General features: G+C 30.3%; 1 protein-coding gene across 11 annotated transcripts in view; it reads left to right on the forward strand.

Moving 5' to 3' along the window:
* Ack-like (activated Cdc42 kinase-like) overlaps positions 1-19,118 on the forward strand; it is a 343,307-nt gene that overhangs the window by 135,306 nt on the left and 188,883 nt on the right. The gene's annotated exons all lie outside the window — the stretch shown is intronic.

Here is a 19,118-nt window from a genome sequence, read left to right on the forward strand (position 1 = left end):
AGAAATGTAGGTATTCTCATTCACCATTTTAGTACTTGATTGATTGGTTATATAATATGATTAGTGATAAAGATAAATATTAAGAAGATTCTGCTTATCTCAAAAATATTCCGACTTGATGCGTTTTTGCATAAAAATAAAAATTTACAAGAAAAAGTGTCACTCTGCTCCGCGAACCGAGATATTAATCTTCAAAGTTGACGACTATTCCGGTTAGGAAATCTGTCATAATAGTAGTTCATTGCTTTAAAAACACAAATTTACTGCTTTCAAAATACAAATTCATTACTTTAGCAGAGAGTTTATGTTTTTAGAGCATACCCAAAAAAATATTTTAAAAAACGTTTTTTATTAATTAATTGTAATTTTTTATTATATTTTTATCTTTTTTACTTACCGGGTTTGGAACTTGGACCTCAAGATTATGAGTCTCATACCTTATTATGCTACTTATAATTGTCGATGTACACAGTTCTAATTGTCCATATGATATATTTAATGCAATTATATTGGATTAATTTTTCTTCCGTGATTATTTTTTTATTCTAACCCGTTTTTTATTAATTTGAATTTTAGGAAACAATAAAATTTTTTTAACATTTATAATAAACGTCAGATAAATAAATGTTTCTTTAATAATATTTTAAGTAAATAACGTAAAACAAACTTTTATTAAACGCCAAATAAACATAAAAAAAATGTTTTATCGAAACATTATTTCAAACGAAAAATTAATGTAAAACAGACATTTAAGAAACATTAAATAAACGTCTAAGAATTTTCCTTCGAATCATTATTTCAAACGAAAAATTAATATAAAACAAACATTTAATAAATGTTAAATAAACGTTAAAAAAATCTTATTTTGAAAATGAATCAAAATTCATTACGAATAAATGTTTAGAAAACATTTAATAAACGTTAAATAAATCTTGAAAACGAGTCGTGAAATGTAAAATTATTGAAAAATAAACCCAATGAAATATAACAGCAAAATACAAATGGGAGTTAGGAGTCAGCGCAGGATGCTACATTGCGCAATGCTAATTATTAATATGTAACAAATTTAATTTGTACGTTTCGGCTTTTTGTCACATATTATCCGTTGAATGCAAAAAGAGATGTGTCGCGCGAAGAAAGCGTCATGGAATTAATGAAAAATATAGAAAATAATATTAGGAAGCTATAGAGTTCTGTGCATTATAATATGAAAAATCATTCGTTAGCAATCATCAATAACTTACTGTCTTTCAAATCTAAAAATAATTCGATACATCATAGGTTAACTAAATTAATATAATGTATGAAACAATTTCTCAAAAAGATTCGAAATATTATTTTTACAAAGGCTGACAAAGGCAACATAACGGTAGTATTAGAAAAAAACTCTTACACTGAGAAAATCAATGTTATGCTAATGGATGAGAAGGCACATTTAAAAAGATCCTAGTAACAAACCAAGAATAGAGCTTATGGATCTTCAAAAATTCACAAGCCAAATTATTCGTTTAGAATTATTATCTTGGCAGTGGACAGTATATAATTTGGCTACGTTTGTACATGGTTTGATTATCGATAGTATACCAAAAGCTCCAAAATGTGAATAACAATTATGACTTGATCATAAAATTGAACAATATACAATTTAAATCAGATTTTAGCTTGGTGTCACTAGATGTAGTATCTTTATTTACAAATGTCCCTATAGACTTAGCGATGGATGCTCTTTCTAGCAGATGGAGTTACATTGAAAAAAATTATAAGATACCGAAAAATGAATTTTTTTTTCGAAGGCGCATTTAATTTTGGATTCTACTTATTTTACTTTCGGTAATCAAATTTATAAACAGATCTTTGGGTTCGCCATTGTCACCTATTATTGCCGATTTAATCATGCAAGATGTGACTAAATCAGAATGAAAATGACTCTCTTTTACTTAAATTATTTTTCAATCAAACTTTGACATCGTGATTAAACTTGTTGTAATGGATTGACGATGCTTGGATACACATGCGATCGTTGTTGGAGATGAGATGAGTTTCTGGCTAGCATACATTAATTACGCAAATTAATATTTATTCAAAAATATCTTGTTGCAATTATTAGCTTGAGTTTCACTATCTGCTCCACTCAGCTAAGTAACTGGGTGGCACAATATGAGTCGAAGATAGTTGTCTCTCACCACATTTCCATTGCGACTGCATTATTGAAGGTCGGAATTACGATTGTGCGAGATGCAGTTCGACAGATTTTATAGCGATAAGCGGTAATTTTTATTGCCGAGGATGACTCAAATAGTGAGCCGAAACGTAAATTAAATTTGTAACATATTAATAAGTTAGTTAGCATTGTGCAATATAATATTCAACGCTAACTCCTAACGCCTATTTGTATTTTGCCGTTATTTTTTTATTGTAATAATTTAAGGAGTCTATAAATTTTGTACATTTCTTTACTTGAATTAGTTATTAGTAAGATCGTATTATGACGATTGTGTTCAATCTTAACAGAAGAATCTATAGAATACAAATAAAATACAATATTTTATTATTTTGGCAGAGAATCCTGTCTTAAGGTAATAAGTCACTTACATGTAACATTGAATCAGAAAAACATGGGATTACCAACATATTCCGTTATTGAATTAAAATTTTACTGTATGTGAATAAAATTAATTAAATATTAATTGCTAGTCTATTAAAGTTATTAAAAAAAGTACTAAGAAGAATTAGAATTTACATAACGAGTATGAAAAACGATGTTAACAATTCAAACACTCGATAATGAGACGTTACATATAAAGTCACAATTGAAAAACAAAGGACACAATTTATGTAATAAGAAGGAGGAAGCATTGTACGTGGTATACTTTTTAAATAAATTCTCATAGCGAGTCAAGAGATAAAGTGTCATTTCGTAAATTTACCATATTTTTGTTTCTTTATGTAAATCATTTGTGACAATAGTTTTTTATTTAAGATTTTTTTCTTTGTCCAATATTTTAATGTCATCCCAATCAAAATCATGAGATGTTTCTATTCTGAATTTCGTAACAACAAAAGTCTGAATCGTATTTCTGTTAATATAATGTCTATGTTCCATCATTCGCATTTTTAGACATCTACCAGTCTGGTCGACATATAAGGCATCACAGTTTCTGCAGTCTATTCTATAAACTACATTAGAATTCGATGATGCAGGCAGCAGATCCTTCAGAACTTTAATGAATTTATTTAGTTTGTTAATACCTGTATACTGCCCGCCGGAGATGTTAATAAAGTTTTTAATTGTTTCGGAAACGGACGGAATAAAAGATATCGTAAAAAATCTATCCTTCCATCCGTTTACATAAAGAAATTTACATAAAGAAATTTACATAAAAAAATAAAAACATGGTATTAGGTTGGTGCATATAAAATGTCGGATTTTTAAGTGAATATATAAAACTGCATATCTTTTTTCAAAAGCTGTTTATTTAATCAAAATATGCTCCATTTGTTTCAATACACTTTTCCCAACGAGATTTTAATGCATAGATGCCTTCTTAAAGAAATTCTGATCTTTAGAATCAATAAACTCTGATATGGAATTTTTCAGTCTTCATTTTCTGTCTTCATTTTCATACTGTTTAGCCCATAAAAACTATTCTAAATGTTTAAAAAAATGAAAGTCAGTTGGCGAAAGATTCGGTGAATAAGCTGGGTGCTGCAAAATTTCATATTTTAATTCATTTAATTTCGCAATTGTTTTGTACGATGTATGCGGCCGAACGTTGTCATGGAGAAGTATTGGGCCATGCCGATTAACAAGTGATGGACGTATAATTTTCAATTTTTCATGCATTTCATCAATGTACTGGCAGTACTTTTCGGCTGTAACTGTCTCCCCAGTTCGAAGGAATGAGTAATGAATTACTCCAGTCACATTCCACCAAACTATTATTAAAATTTTCCATGGATGAAGTGATGGCCTTGGAGTATGAGCACAAGCCTCATTCCTATCAAGTCACCGAGCACACCTTTTCCTATTGTGTAAAGAATTTTTCATCATAAATAATGATCCGATCGAAAAATTCTCGATGAAATCGGGTTAATAATGATGAGCATACGTTCAATCGATCCAGCTTATTTCGCTTGGTTAGTTCGTGCGGTACCCATTTATCCATTTTTTTCATCTTGCCAATTTCAGAAAGGTGTCGCAATATCGTTGTATGGTCAACTTTCATTCTGGTAGCAAGTTCCCTTGTAGATACAGTTGGATTCGTTTCCACCAATGCTTTCAGAGCCTCATTTTTCACAGACGTCTTCTACGCGATTCATTTTGTAGGGAAAAATCACCAGACCGAAATTTTTCAAACCAATGCTGCACTTTTCGATCATTAACAATATTCTCCCCAAATGCCTGGTTTATATTGCGTTTGCAGTATTATTACCAAGTTTATACTCATATAAAAAAATTACATGAATATCGGTTGAATTCATATCCTTACGAAATTCAAAACAAATAACAAAATGGAATACTTTTGAGAAAATCTTTTTTGTTGAAATGTGACTCTGGCAATGGACAATACGACTATAAACGAGGTTATGCCAAAAACAAAAGCATAATGAAAACAGAGAGACAAACGTTCATATGTAAAAAAAATCCGACATTTTATATGCACCAACCTAATATATATACATATATATTTATAAAATGACACTTTATCTTTTGACCCGCTATATGAGAATTTAAAAGACATAGTACTTCCTCCTTATTACATGAAAATTCAACCTTAATTTTATTATCGTCAATCTTTGTTTTCGATTGCATACTTTGTTTTCCAAATGTGACTGTATATGTTTTAATGTCTCATTATCCGTTGACCATTTGAATTGTTAACATCGTTTTTCACATTCGCTATGTAAGTTGTAATTGTTCTTAATAATTTTTCTTAATAACTTTAATAGTGACTAGTATTTAATAATTAATATTTAATTAATTTTGTTTACATACAGTAAAATTTTAATTCAATAACGGAGTAGGTTGATAATTCCATGTTTTTCCGATTCAATGTTACATGTAAGTGACTTAAGTTACTTTAAGACAGGACTCTGTCACAATAATAAAATATTTTATTTGTATTTTATAGCAAATCTGTTAATTTGATGTACAACTTTCCATTAAGTTTGATCACAGTCGTCATAATGCGATCTTACTAATAACTAATTGTTTTTGCATCATTAATTCATGCGTCATCACTCACCCGAGGATCAAAACGTATGTCGCAATTGCTTAATAAAGTTTTGATTATATCACACACTAATACTTTGACTCATATTATATATATTATTTAATCTCTTGAATCTATTATTATTACTTTTATATAAAAAAATGTTTTTCAAATGAAAGTAGAACGGGGACGTATTTTGGTCACGTTGTTCTTTTCTAGGTGGAGCCGCCAAAAAGATGCGAAGGTTACTTCCACTTTTTTAAATGGAATTGTATGATTTTTTTTTACACAATATGGTTCTATTTTGCATATAAATGTATTAAGGCAGTGATATAGTTAACGAGATATTTTACACTTTATTCTAGCATATGGGGCATTCTATGCCAAATCAGCCAACCATTTTGTGAAGTTTCATGAATTTTGTTCATATTGAACTTGAGATAGATGAATAAAGGCTACCGAATAATAGATCCATAGGTTAACTGATTGCTGAACTGTAGGGTCGTCAATTTTTCGACTTTTTCGCCGTAGCGCTCTTTTCGCTTGTCGTTAGTGAACATGAAAGGCAAGTTTGAAAATGAAATATTGACATTTTCTTATAGAAAATTAATGCTCTTTCACGTGAAAACTCTTTTTTTGATTAGACTATTTTCGATTTATGTCCGTTTTTAAATTTTTAAAATGGCGGCGCGATTAAAAGGCGAGTCTCGATTTTCTTTTAATATAGCTCAAAATGTAGCCCTGGGTCTCTATTTTGTTATTCTAAAAGGTTATAATGAGATACGCATTCGTTTGGGAGTAAGAGCTCGGAAAGTGAGAAAATGTCGTTTCATCATCCTGCCGGCACGCCATCACGCTCAGTCCAGTCGCCCCGCATGGGTCACTGTTAGGCCCTGATGATATTCTGCACATGAGTTTAAAACCAATTGTTGTCTGCGTTTAACAGAATTGAGACTGTCTTTAAGGAATACTTTAATACCCGCATTACAATTTTTTTAATTTTTTTAATTTTTTAGTTTTTATTCTTTTTGTTGTTTTTATTAGTTTTTTGTTATTTTTGTGTCGGGCGACTGGGCGACCGAACGTGGCATGCCGACAGGGCGACATTGCTTCACTTTCCGAGCTCCCAAACGAATGCGTGTCCCATTATGTCCTTTTAGAGTAACAAGGTAGAGACTGAGGTAACATTTTGAGTTATATTTAAAAAAAATCGAGGCCTTTTAGTCGTGCCACCATTTTGAAAATTAAAACAGACAAAAATTGTCGAAAACGGTCTAATCGAAAAAAAGAGAGTATTTTCATGTAAAAGAGTGTTAAATTTTCTATAAGAAAATGTCAATATTTCATTTTCAAATTTCCCTTTCATGTCTACTAACGACAAGCGAAAAGAGTGCTGCGACGAGAAAGCCCAAAAATTGATAGCCCTATAGTTTGGCAACCAGTTAGCCTACGGGTCTATTATTCGACATAGAGTCTTTATTCATTAAATTGTTCAAGCTCAAGCAATATAAACGAATTGAAACTTCGCAAAATGGATGGCTGACTTGGCATGGAATGCCCCATATTAACATAAAATATTAAATAATTTATAAACTATTAATGCTTTTATAATCATACCTTATATTTTAATATTTTTATTCTAATATTTTTATGAACAAAATAATGAGATGAATCAGTTGGTGGAAAGAAAACATAACTTATTTAAAAAATTATCAATAACAATAATTATATTAGGACTCTCAAATTTTAAACAATACAAAAAGATAAATATAATAAGTTGAGGGTCAGCAACGATAAATGGCGCAATTATTTAATGAACAATCAATACTCAGATATTGGATTAATATCTTTTTTATTTTAAACGTTTCGACTCTCTTTGGATCACATTTTTTTGTGTGATCTTTATATTTGATTTTAACAATTCTACTTTTTAAATTTTAATATGTTCAACAAAGCTTCAGTGCAATGCTTCATATTCTATGATGATTAACAACGTTGCATCTTTATCAATTTGCGAGTGAATTAGACATTATGGACATGTGAACTGATTATACTTGTATCTTGCTGAGGAGGATTCCAAAGAGAGTCGAAACGTTCAAAATAAAGAAGACATCAATCCAATATCTGAATATTGATTGTTCATTAAATAATTGCGCCGTTTATCGTTGCTGACTTTCATTAGTCTATTATATTTATCTTTTATATTGTTTAAAAAATTATTCATTTTGCATACATATTTTTTTAAAATTGTGTTTTTTTTATACCAATTGATTTATCTTATTATTCTGTTCATAAAAGTATTAAGTATGATTATTAAAAAATTCGCGAGTTATTTTATGTGCCAGAATAAGGTGGAAAATATCTTTTAAACTATTGGATATCATTACCGTAATACTTTTATATGCAGAATAATTAGAGGAATCATATTGTGTAAAAAAATCATATAATTCCATTTAAAAAAGTGGAAGTAACGTTCATATCTTTTGGGTCATATCCATAGAATAAAGATGTTATTTTTTGATATTATGTTTTGACAGTAACAGGAAGACGTAAATTGTCACTAAAACACATTCTTCATGTAAAACTGGTACGACTCACTATGCAAACTGCGAGGACGTGTCGTTTGAGTATAAAGAGAATGACGCCAATTAGCCGGAAGTTGCCATTTTATGTTCTATATCTAAGGTATCTACATGACGCAATTCGTCTTAATATCTTCTTTCTTTAATGTTGTTTTCTTTCTAAGTAACAGTAAGGATATTTAATGGCGGAATCAATCAGTATTAGGCACATGCATTGATGTCACTCTCTTCATATCCACTCTAGGCTGTGTTCAGATTCCTCATCGGATGGATGATTACTGGGTAACTGGGTGAGTGGGCGGAGCCTAGCGATAAGTAGTGGTTTGGGAATCTGAATTCTAAGACAAAAGTGCCCTAATTTAATAAATAGTGTTAAGATTATTATTTTTCCTTTTATTTTATACAAGTATATTTTATACTTTCAATATGTATTTGAATAAGATACTAAATCACAAGTTTGCAGCTTTTTTATTACTTTGGCAATCCACGCTTAAAAATTATCTATTTTTACGGCTAGTCACACTGATCTAATACCTTAATATTTTTTTTTTATAAGGTATTGTATTATCTCGATATCTAGCAGCGTCAAGTGTTTTACATAAAAAATTTTCTGTTAAAATTAAATTTTTGATAAATATGTAGTTTAGAGGAGCCATCCCTAATGACTTTGACCTTGATATGTGTTGTCAAAGTTATGACCCTGAGTGATCTTGAGAAAGTTTTAACCGTCGGACGACGTTACTCGTTAAAAAGTTTCAAACGAAATAAGTTTAAGAAATAACATATATGATATCTCTTTTTTTACCATATAAAACAGAAATTTTCTGCGTTAAAATTATAAATATTTTACAACTTTCCACTTTTTTTTGAACATTTTGACTCCTACCCCACCTTCCCTCTCTGCTTGGGGTGCTCGACTTTCACCTGAAGCGATTTCCACTTCATCATCCTTCCCCTACTTAGAGACACACGACTTTCATCTAAAACGATTTATCTTACGAAGTCGCGCTCTTAAACAGATAGAGATGAAGTGGGAGTCGCTTCAGATGAAAGTCGTGTGCCCCTAAGCAGGAGGAGAAGTGAGATGGAAGTCGCTTCAGGTGATAGTCAAGTACCCTCAAGCGAGGGGGAAGTGGGGTGGGAGTCGCTTCAGGTGAAAATCATGTACCTCCAAGCAGAGAGGGAAGGTGGGGTAGGAGTCAAAATTTTCATTTTATATAGCAGAAATATGATGTTATTTCTTAAACTTCTTTTGTTTATAACTTTTTAACGAGAAAATTTTAATCATCAGAGTTTTAACGAGTGACGTTAAAACTCTGACGATTAAAATTTTCTCAAGGTCACTCAGGGTATTGACCTTGACAACATATATCAAGGTTAAGGTCCATTGAGGGAGGGGATTTCCTAAACTACATATTTACCAAATTTTTTTATTTTATACTGTAACTTTTTTAATTCCTTATGGTAACACTTGAATTGAGTGAAGTCGCAATTTTGTGATATAATAATATTTTGAAAGAGAAATAAATGATTACTATTACTTTGATTGGAAGAAAAAGTGTGAGATTTAACTTTCAGTTGTTGATATCAAATATTTTTACTAACGATACATGTCATTAGAATTAAGTAAATAATAAAAATAGTATTGTTCAGATTTTACCTTTTAATTTGAATTTAACTTGGTATCAATTGTTGATATCAAATCTTTTTTGTATATATGATTAGGGATGCACAGAATATCCGGAAAGTATCTGATATCTGATATTATGCGGTACTTTTTTATTATCCGACCTAATAGCCGAATATCATTATTATCTGGGAAGGTATTCGGTTGAAATCATTAAATTGTTGATTTTTTTCTTATAGAAATGTTCTAGAAATAAGTATGCACATTCATGATGCTATGATATCATATACATTGTTGCAAAATTACTTAATTTTTTTCCCTATAGGCCTTTTCTTTTTCTTTTTTTTTAGAATACACTTTCTCGGAATCCAGTATTTCTTGGATATTCGGAAAATGTCGGATATTCGACTCGAAGAAATTGCTTTCTCGGCTATCGGATACCTGATGCCCGGTATCCAGTAATTTTATGATCCGGTGCATCCCTACATATGATACATATTAGGGTTAAAAAAATAATAAAAATAATACTACTTGGATTTTAAAATAATAAAAATGGTACTGCACACTTTGGTTTTATTTCTTATTTGATACAATAAAGATAGTATCACTTGAGTTTTATAATTTTTAATTTAATTTCGGAGAATTTTATTAGCATTTCAAATTAATTGAGTTACAAGTCCGAAAGTAATTGGCGCGCAATCATAGTTTTGAGATAATTGTATTTAAAATATATATTGATGTATTACTCTAACATACATCTAACTTTGACAATCTCGTACTTAGTTGATAGTACTAAATCACATTATATCGGTCCTACATAACTTATACCTACATATAGGCTATAAGAACAAAAAAATATAGAAAATAATTTATATTCTTGAAGTAAAGAAAGTGTTTTAAAGTAAAGAATTTGTGTAATTGAAACAGAAAATACTTATTCTAGTCTCATTTATATGTCCCTTTATGTGATAAATATCTTAACCTGAATAGTCCTTAACGATTATATTAGGTGTTGGAATTAATTCGTAGCGTTTTTTAATGAAAGAATGTTATTTATTTCACATGAGCATTAAAAAATACATTAATGAAAGTACTTCCCATCACTTGTAAAACGCTACGAATTAATTCCAACACCTAATATAATATCTCAGTCCACAAGGCAGAGCGATATTTTTTTGTTAAATTCATTCATTTCGTGCAAAAACGCGTCGAATGAGCATAATTTTATCGACATTGGAGATGAGGAGACTAAACTCAACAATTATCGATTTATTATTACCTAGACATTGCGAGACACTTAGACCCGATTTTTCATTATCTGGTGACTTATGATTAAGCTTAATCTGATGTTTTACCCAACGAATTTTATTCATAACATCATTACAGATGAAACCCATTGGATAAAACGTCAAATAAGTCTAACCATAAGTTAACCAGGTAATGAAAAACCCGGCATTAGGCTGCTTTCCTTTTAGGAGACACAAATTGACACAATTTAACACACTCAAACAGTTTGCTATATTTAAATGGAACGTGATATGTGTGCAAACTTTTAATATCTAATCTTTTAAAATATTTTAGTCAATGATGGTCAAAGAATAGAACGAAATGATAGGAACTAGTTCGCGTATGTATTTTAATATCGTTAAATTCGTCAAAATCGCACTTGATACTTTGATTCTTCTCTCTATCGAAGTGTGCTGGTTGAGTTTGAACAAAATTGTAAATGAAAAGCAACATGTGTCGATTGTGTTTCCTAAAAGGAAAGCAGATGGTCTTTACCTTTGTTTTGAACTGATCGAAGGATTCTTCCGTACAGATCGTAGCGCTTGTTAATCATGTATACTATTTGCGCAAAGAATGTCGAAAGGAGACACTAAAGGAATGCGCGGAATGTCCGACGACACCAACGAGATATTATTAAAGACAGCCGCTGTTTATGGAAGTTCGCGTGACTGTTAAAATTTAAGTGATTAAGAGTAAGAAACTGATAATACGGTATTAATTTCCTGATTTATTAGTTTCGTAGACATGTATACAGGGTGATCACTCGTTCACCCTTTTTATCTCCGCAGGATAAGATTTAGTCAAAAATATGTTCAGACCAAAGTTGTGGAATTTAAAAAACAGAAAGACAAAGAGCCACGAGCCTAAAATTAATAAAATTATAAACCATTTAATTTGAAACCATTAATAAATAAACATGTCATCTAGTTAAAATATAAAACTTTAATTTGTAACAGTCAAAATAAAACCGTAAATTACGTGTAATATGTTTATTATGTATATAGAACTTTAATCTTTGTTCAATTGTAGAGAAGATGAACGAGAGAGGATAACAGTTATTTAAGAAATATGAATAGCATCTATTAAATTTTTTTGTTGGAACTGTGGATATGATAAGTATATCTTATCTATGTAATATTTCCACTGTTATTTTTGTTTTGATCATGATTCAACAGGGATCGAAACGTTTGATTTTGTTTTGTTTGTTATCGGCAAATTAAAGTTTTATACTTTAACTTAAATGACATGTTTATTTATTAACGGTTTCAAATTTTAATTTTATAACGATTAATCTTAGGCTTGTAGTCCTTTGTCTTTCTGTTTTTTAAATTTATTGAGCCTTATTACTACTATAGTATAAAAAGATCTATTTATTAATCATATCAGTTTGACCTTGGTTTTGCCAAGGTCAGATCAAGGTTACATCAATTTGTTTAAATGAAACATCCTACTTTTTATTTTAGAATCTAGCCGATGTCAAGAACTTTTCAAAATCCTATAATAAAGTATCTTTTGATTAAATGATTCTCGAGTTATAAAGATTAAAAACAGTACTGCCGGCATTAGCATTACCTAAGGTGTATCGCGTGGAGATTGCTCGGATTTACATCTTGTGCGTGCGTGAATGTGCGTGCGTGCGTGCGTGCGTGCGTGCGTGCGTGCGTGCGTGCGTGCGTGCGTGCGTGCAGAGATAAGGATCCCACGGTTCGTCACGCCCGTAGTATTTTTCGACTTTAAATCCTCTTTGCTGTTTGTCTAAGTGTGTATGTGAAAAAACTTTCCGCGAGTAAGGAGTCCGAATAGGAAAATGCCACAATCTTTTTAAGGCAACCTCCACGTGATACACCCTATAATGCCGGTGGTACTGTAACTTTTAATCTTTATAATTCGAGATTTACTTAATCAAAAGATACTTTATTATAGGATTTTGGAAAGCTCTTGACATTGGCTATTAGATTCTAGAATAAAAAGTAGTACGTATCATTTAAAAAAATCGATGTGTCCTTGATCTGACCTTGGCAAACCCATCCAAGGTCTAACTGATGTGATCAATAAATAGATCTTTTTAAATCCCACAACTTTGGTCTGAACATATTTTTGATTGACAATATTAAAAATTTGAATAAAATTCTTTTTTAGCTAAAAAGTCAAGGTCATCTTAATTTTTTTTTAATGGCATTATGTGACTTCATAATATTGTATCTGATCTCAAAATGAATTCAATTATCTGCTACACTATCACTTTTAAATGATCTTAAATTTAGACGTGTAGGATCAATAAACTTGAGTTTTTACCTAAAAAAGATTTTTTGGCAAATTTTTAATATTGCAATGTGTAACCGATTGAAAACTGATTAATTTTTATTCAAAATAATATTTTTGTCAGATTATTAGAAGAATGCAGGAAAAAAATCGTGATCACAGTTACGTGGCTATCTTATACTCTGTATAAGATATTTTAGCATTAAAAGTATATGTACTTATTTATACAACATTTATTGTATTAATAAAAAATCACGAATTTTGTAATAAATTATCGAAATATTTATGTTAATAACTGTAAATTTTTATTAATTGTCGATAATGTCATTACATTTTTTAATTATTCCCGGGTCTCCGAAGTCCCATTGATAGTCACGCAAATTTGCCTAGAGTTGACGGTCTTTAATGGATGTTTTTCATTTAGTGATACAAGTGAACACAAACATCAGTCCATCTTTCTTTACATTTAGTAAGTTAAAATGATAAAACGATATTTGTGTCGACTTGTGTTACCAAATGGAAAGTATCTAATAGTATCTCGTAATAGTGCCGACGATAATGGGAGTTTTTCAGCAGAGGCACAAATCGACACAAAAGTTATTCTGTCTTTGTTTCTTATTGATTATTGAACAAGGACAGAATGACTCTTGTACCAATTTGTGTCTCTTGCTGGAAAACTCCCAATAACGATGACACATATTGGTCCGAAATAGTTGAAAATGCGCGCATAATAGAAAACATTGTAAGAGATCCAAATAATAATAATAATAATAATAATAATAATTTTATTGATGCAACTGTTTACAAGCAGTAGATGAATAATAAGATACATAGTAGAGAATAGGAGCAACAAGTGTACGCAATAGGCGCGACAGTAGCTAAATAGACCAGTAGAATTAGGATTTTTTTTTGTTAAAATATTGACATTTCTTTCGATGAAAATTTTCGGAAGGCCATCAGAAAAGAAATGCATATGTCTAGTAATAAGGCTCATAAAATTTAAAAAACAATAAAGAAAAAGTGCTACAAGCCAAAAATTATTTTATAAAATTAAACATCGTTAATATAGAAGTTTGAACATAGGTAAAAGAAACAATTATATCCTTTAGTTAAGATTTAATACAATGTGCTAATAATAAACAAACAAACGTTTTGATCGCGATCGGATCATTATCAATGTTAAAAACATATAATATTAAAACAATATAAATTAACAAACAAAACATAATATAAATTCGCTCTCTCTAACAAACGCTGATAACATAAAAACGATTATCATACTGTTCACAATGTAGTTTGGAAAAAGTCGTCGCATGATTAATGATATCTAATTGCAGTCATAGTGTAGTCATTGAATTACTTGAATAATGTCAGATAATTGTAGTCAATCATTGATTACCTTGAATAATGTCTTTTGATATAATCAGAGAATATAACATATAAAAATGAATTTAATTCTGTAGGTAAAACATAATATACAAAAATTATGTCAGCGCAAAATTATTATTACAGTAAAAAGAAGAAATTGCTATGAATAGAAAACCAGATAATATATAATAATATATTGAGATGATACATTACAAAAATAAAAAAAATTAAATTTATAAAATGTATATATCTATATATTATATGAGTTTATAATTTAACAGCTAAAATTAATACAAATAAATATCTTTGATGTAAAAAACCAAAATTTTTTCAGTCAAAAAATAAAAAGTGTTTCTGACGTAGAACGTCGGTTGAAATTAGAGACAATGTGATAAGAAATAAAATAATATATTGTCTCTTCATGAGTATTATGAGACATAATGAAATAAAAAATTGATATTCAGAGAAGGAAGGAAAAGATTATGTTGGAAAATAATGGGAACTAAGAGGGGATAGAATTGTAGATGAAAGCGTAAAGGAAGTGGATGTGCATAAAGAAAAGGAATTATGAGGGGGGAGGGATTAGATAATCTGTAGATAGAATTCAGGCAAAGATTCTGTATCGTTTTATTTATTTAAGCTCTGCTTTTGCCTTTTTATGAATCATTTCAGATATCAATCTCTTATTATGGGAAGACTGTTTAAAATTTTCACTTTATTCCATCTGAAATTGTGGTTGAAATTGATACGGTGGTCGGATATGACAGATGGAAAATCCATTTTTTTGTTGATATCTGAAATATGTTCACGTATTCTCGTATTCAATTTTCTTTTTGTTTGGCCAACATAGCTAGCCTCGCAATCATCACATGAGATTTTATATATCTCATTTTGATTGGAAAGCAATTCAACTTGTCTTTTCTTCTCTTTATAAAACTTTTTAAAGTATTGGTAATGGAGAATGCTAATTTACAATGAAACATATTGGATAGGGGAGAAACTTTCAGAGATGGACGACTTAACGTAAAGAATTGTGAACAATTTTTCTTTAATTCGAGGATTGTGTGTAGTTTGTTTATTATGTATGTGAAATTTTAATCGTTTTTCTATTGTAAAAAAAATAAAAGAGAGAATAGTTGTTTTGCCAATTTCTATAGGAAATATTTTTCAAATATTTAAATCATATTAGCGATTCTTATTTTTTCAAACATATAAATACATAAAAAAATTGATTGGTTGGTAACTAAAAAATCTATATCAACTAATTAAAAAATCAGATCGATTTCATATGTTTGCTCAATTTCAAATAATCCATATAACAATTTGAATGGTAAGAATCTGCTCATGGTTTTTGGCGACTCACATAACACAAGTACTGATCATTAATCTGACACTGAAAGAATTTACATCCATCTAGAAGATTTTAGCGCAGCATCTCCTTTGGATACATTACATGACAAATGGTTCGTGAATTTGAGCAGCATTGATATTCCTTTAGAAGTTCAATACTTATTACAACTAGGTGAAAAATTTAATCTTTCTATCAATAAAGATAATAAAGAAAAAATCCTGGTTGAATTTATTAAACAAATTGAAAATAGTATAACTGGTCGTCTAAATAATATTGTAAATTTTGTCAGAAATAACTCTATTCCAATTCTCAATGGATTTTATAACAATTTTTCTTCTCTAAATTTCACTGACAAATAAATTTCTGAATGGTTATATCTTACATAAAATTTTATCAACGATCATCCTAATTTACTTATCACTAATGCCAATAAAGGAAATGTCACTGTTATTCTTGATAAAGACTCTTATATACATAAAGATGGAGGAGATTCTTTCGGATGTTGACACCTATTATTAACAGAGTTCCAAAACAAAGATGATTCAAGATTTACGTGTATTACCTACGAGATGGAAGGGTAATGGTTTCATCGATGAATTCACTTATAAAATATTACTAACATCGGATGGCAATATTCCTAGAGTGTGGATTGACTAAAATTTAGCTGGTAATCCATTGAGAGTAATTGTATCATCTATAAATAAACTATTGTACTACTTTTCTCTTTACTTATCATTAAGAGCATGCACCACAAACTCCTAGCTATATAGAAAGACAGCTTCTATCTAGTAAAAAAATTAAATGGTATTCGATTCTAATTATGGTTTTCGATTCTAATTATGTTTTGGCTTCTTTGGATGTTGTGTTCTTCTTTGCTAATTCACCTGCAGATTTGGCATTAAATAGTATTGAGAAAAGATAGGACCATATGTCTACAAAAACAAACATTCTAAAGGATGAATTTATTATTGCTGTTAAATTTGTTTTAAATTCTACTTTTTTTGTATTTAATAATAAGTTTTATAAACAAGTTTTTGTACTTCAATGGGTTCACTGCTATCTCCTATCATTGCTGACATTGTAATGCAGGATTTAGAAGACGTTGCCATCACGAAATTACAAATATAACCATTATTTTACTATAGATGATGATATGTGGATGACATCATTCTTGCATTTCCATCTGATAAGATCAATGACACACTTAATACTTTTAATTTTTACATACACGGTTTAAATTTACTATGGAGGTTGGCATTGACAATAAATTGAATTTTCTTGACACAACTTTAATTATTAATAGTCAGAGAATTATTTTTGATACATAAAGCAACATTTTCGAGAAGGTTTTTTAATTTCCATTCCAATCATCCTTCTTGTCACAAAAGAGACACAATTATCAGTTTTGTAAATAAAATGGTTCAATCACTCTCAGTTTCAACATAATAATCTAACACAATTTATATTTTTTTAAATAATGGCTATCTTCTCTCTTTTATTTTTTGTACAATAGAAAAACGATTAAAATTTTACATACATAATAAACATACTACACACAATCCACAAATCAAAGAAAAATTTATCATAATTCCTTACGTTAAGTTTATCTCCGAAAGTTTCTCATCTATATCCAACATGTTTCACTGTAAATTAGCATTCTCCATTATCAACACTTTAAAAAATTTTATAAAGAGAAGAAAGGACAAAAATTACTTTCCAATCAAAATGTGATATATTAAATCTCATGTGATGATTGCGAGGCTAGTTGTGTTGGCCAAACAAAAAGAAAATTGAATACGAGAATACGTGAACATATTTCAGATATCAACAAAAAACGGGTTCTCCATCTGTCATATCCAACCACCATATCAATTTCAATCATAATTTCAGATAGAATGAAGTGAAGATTTTAAACAGTGAATCTGCCTGTAATAGATTAATATCTAAAATGATTCATAAAAAGACAAAAGCAGGGCTTAAATAAACGAAACGATACAGAATCTTTGCTTGAATTCTATCTACAGATTATCTAATCCCTCTCCCCCTCATAATTTCTCCTTTTCTTTATGCATATCCACTCCCTCTATCCGCCTTCATCTACACTTCTATCCCCTCTTAGTTCTCATTTTCCACTACTTTCCAACATAATATTTTCCTTCCTTCTCTGAATGTTAATTTTTTATTTCATTATGCCTCATAATACCGAAGAGACAATACATTGTTTTACTTCTTATCACATTGTCTCTAATTTCATCCGACTTTCTACGCCAGAAACACTTTTTATTTTTTGACCGAAGAAATTTTGGTTTTGTAGGAATTCAGCACTATTTGAGGAAAAGAAAGCGACAACAAACTCATAGTTACTTCTGTTTGTAAAGAAAAGTTAAAAGTATATATTGTATTGTACATTTACAAGTTGTTGAAAGAAAAGATAACGGTAGATACACAGATTTTATATAGAAAATGCTGCCTCAAAAAAATTTCCTGCCGCTCGACCGCAGCGCCCAATGTGACTCTCATGTGAACTTGATTCAAACCGTATACCAAATATCTCACATTCCAACACTCCTTCTCGCTTTGGGAGATTTGAATCAGCAAATTTTCAGATGATCAGTCAGTTCCAGAAAACTTGGCTAAAGGCTTCGTCGTTATGGCTAACATGTCCTCCGATGAGCAGTACTGAATATCGATTATCTTTTTCTCTCGCAAGTCTCTGATTAGATGATGACAGATCTCAATGTGTTTAGTACGTGCTCCGCACTTATCTGACTCTATCAGTTTAGTGTACACTTGATTATCTTCTTTTATTAACGTTGGACTTTCCATCAAGACATTCAAATCTTTTAGCAGTTGAAACGAAAATACATCCTTGCTTGTGATGCGACAACATACTCAGCTTCCGTTGACAATGTAACTACTGATGTTTGCTTACGACTGGACCATGCTACTATTTTTTCTTCCAAACACAAAATATAGCCGCTGGTCAACTTCCTGTCTGCTTTGTCTTCAACCCAATTCGCGTCCATATAGCATATTGCTTAACTTCTCAGTCGAGGATAAACGCAATTTCTTATTTATTATAGACGCGAAGTAACGCATAACACGTTTAACTGGTTCCTAGTCTCGCTTGGTACGTTTCTTTACACGTCGGCTTAAAATTCCTACCGCCAACGCGATATTTGGCCTGAATATAGTAGCAATATATAAGTCCAATAATTCTGCGGTACTTAGAATTATTTGGCAATCTCTCACTTTCATTTGCATTGGAACTTGTGAAACTTGTTTCCATCGGAGTAGATGCTGGTTTCGACTCCAGTAGACCACATTCTTCGAACATTTTAACAATCTTCCCTTTCCAGCTTAATAAGAATGATTCATCTTCGCATTCTATCTAGATATCAAGATAATAGTTGACTTCCTCCAAATCC

The sequence above is a fragment of the Acromyrmex echinatior genome, chromosome 7 (genome assembly GCF_024713525.1).
Source record: "Acromyrmex echinatior isolate Ae372 chromosome 7, ASM2471352v2, whole genome shotgun sequence".
Classification (NCBI taxonomy): Eukaryota; Metazoa; Arthropoda; class Insecta; order Hymenoptera; family Formicidae; genus Acromyrmex; species Acromyrmex echinatior.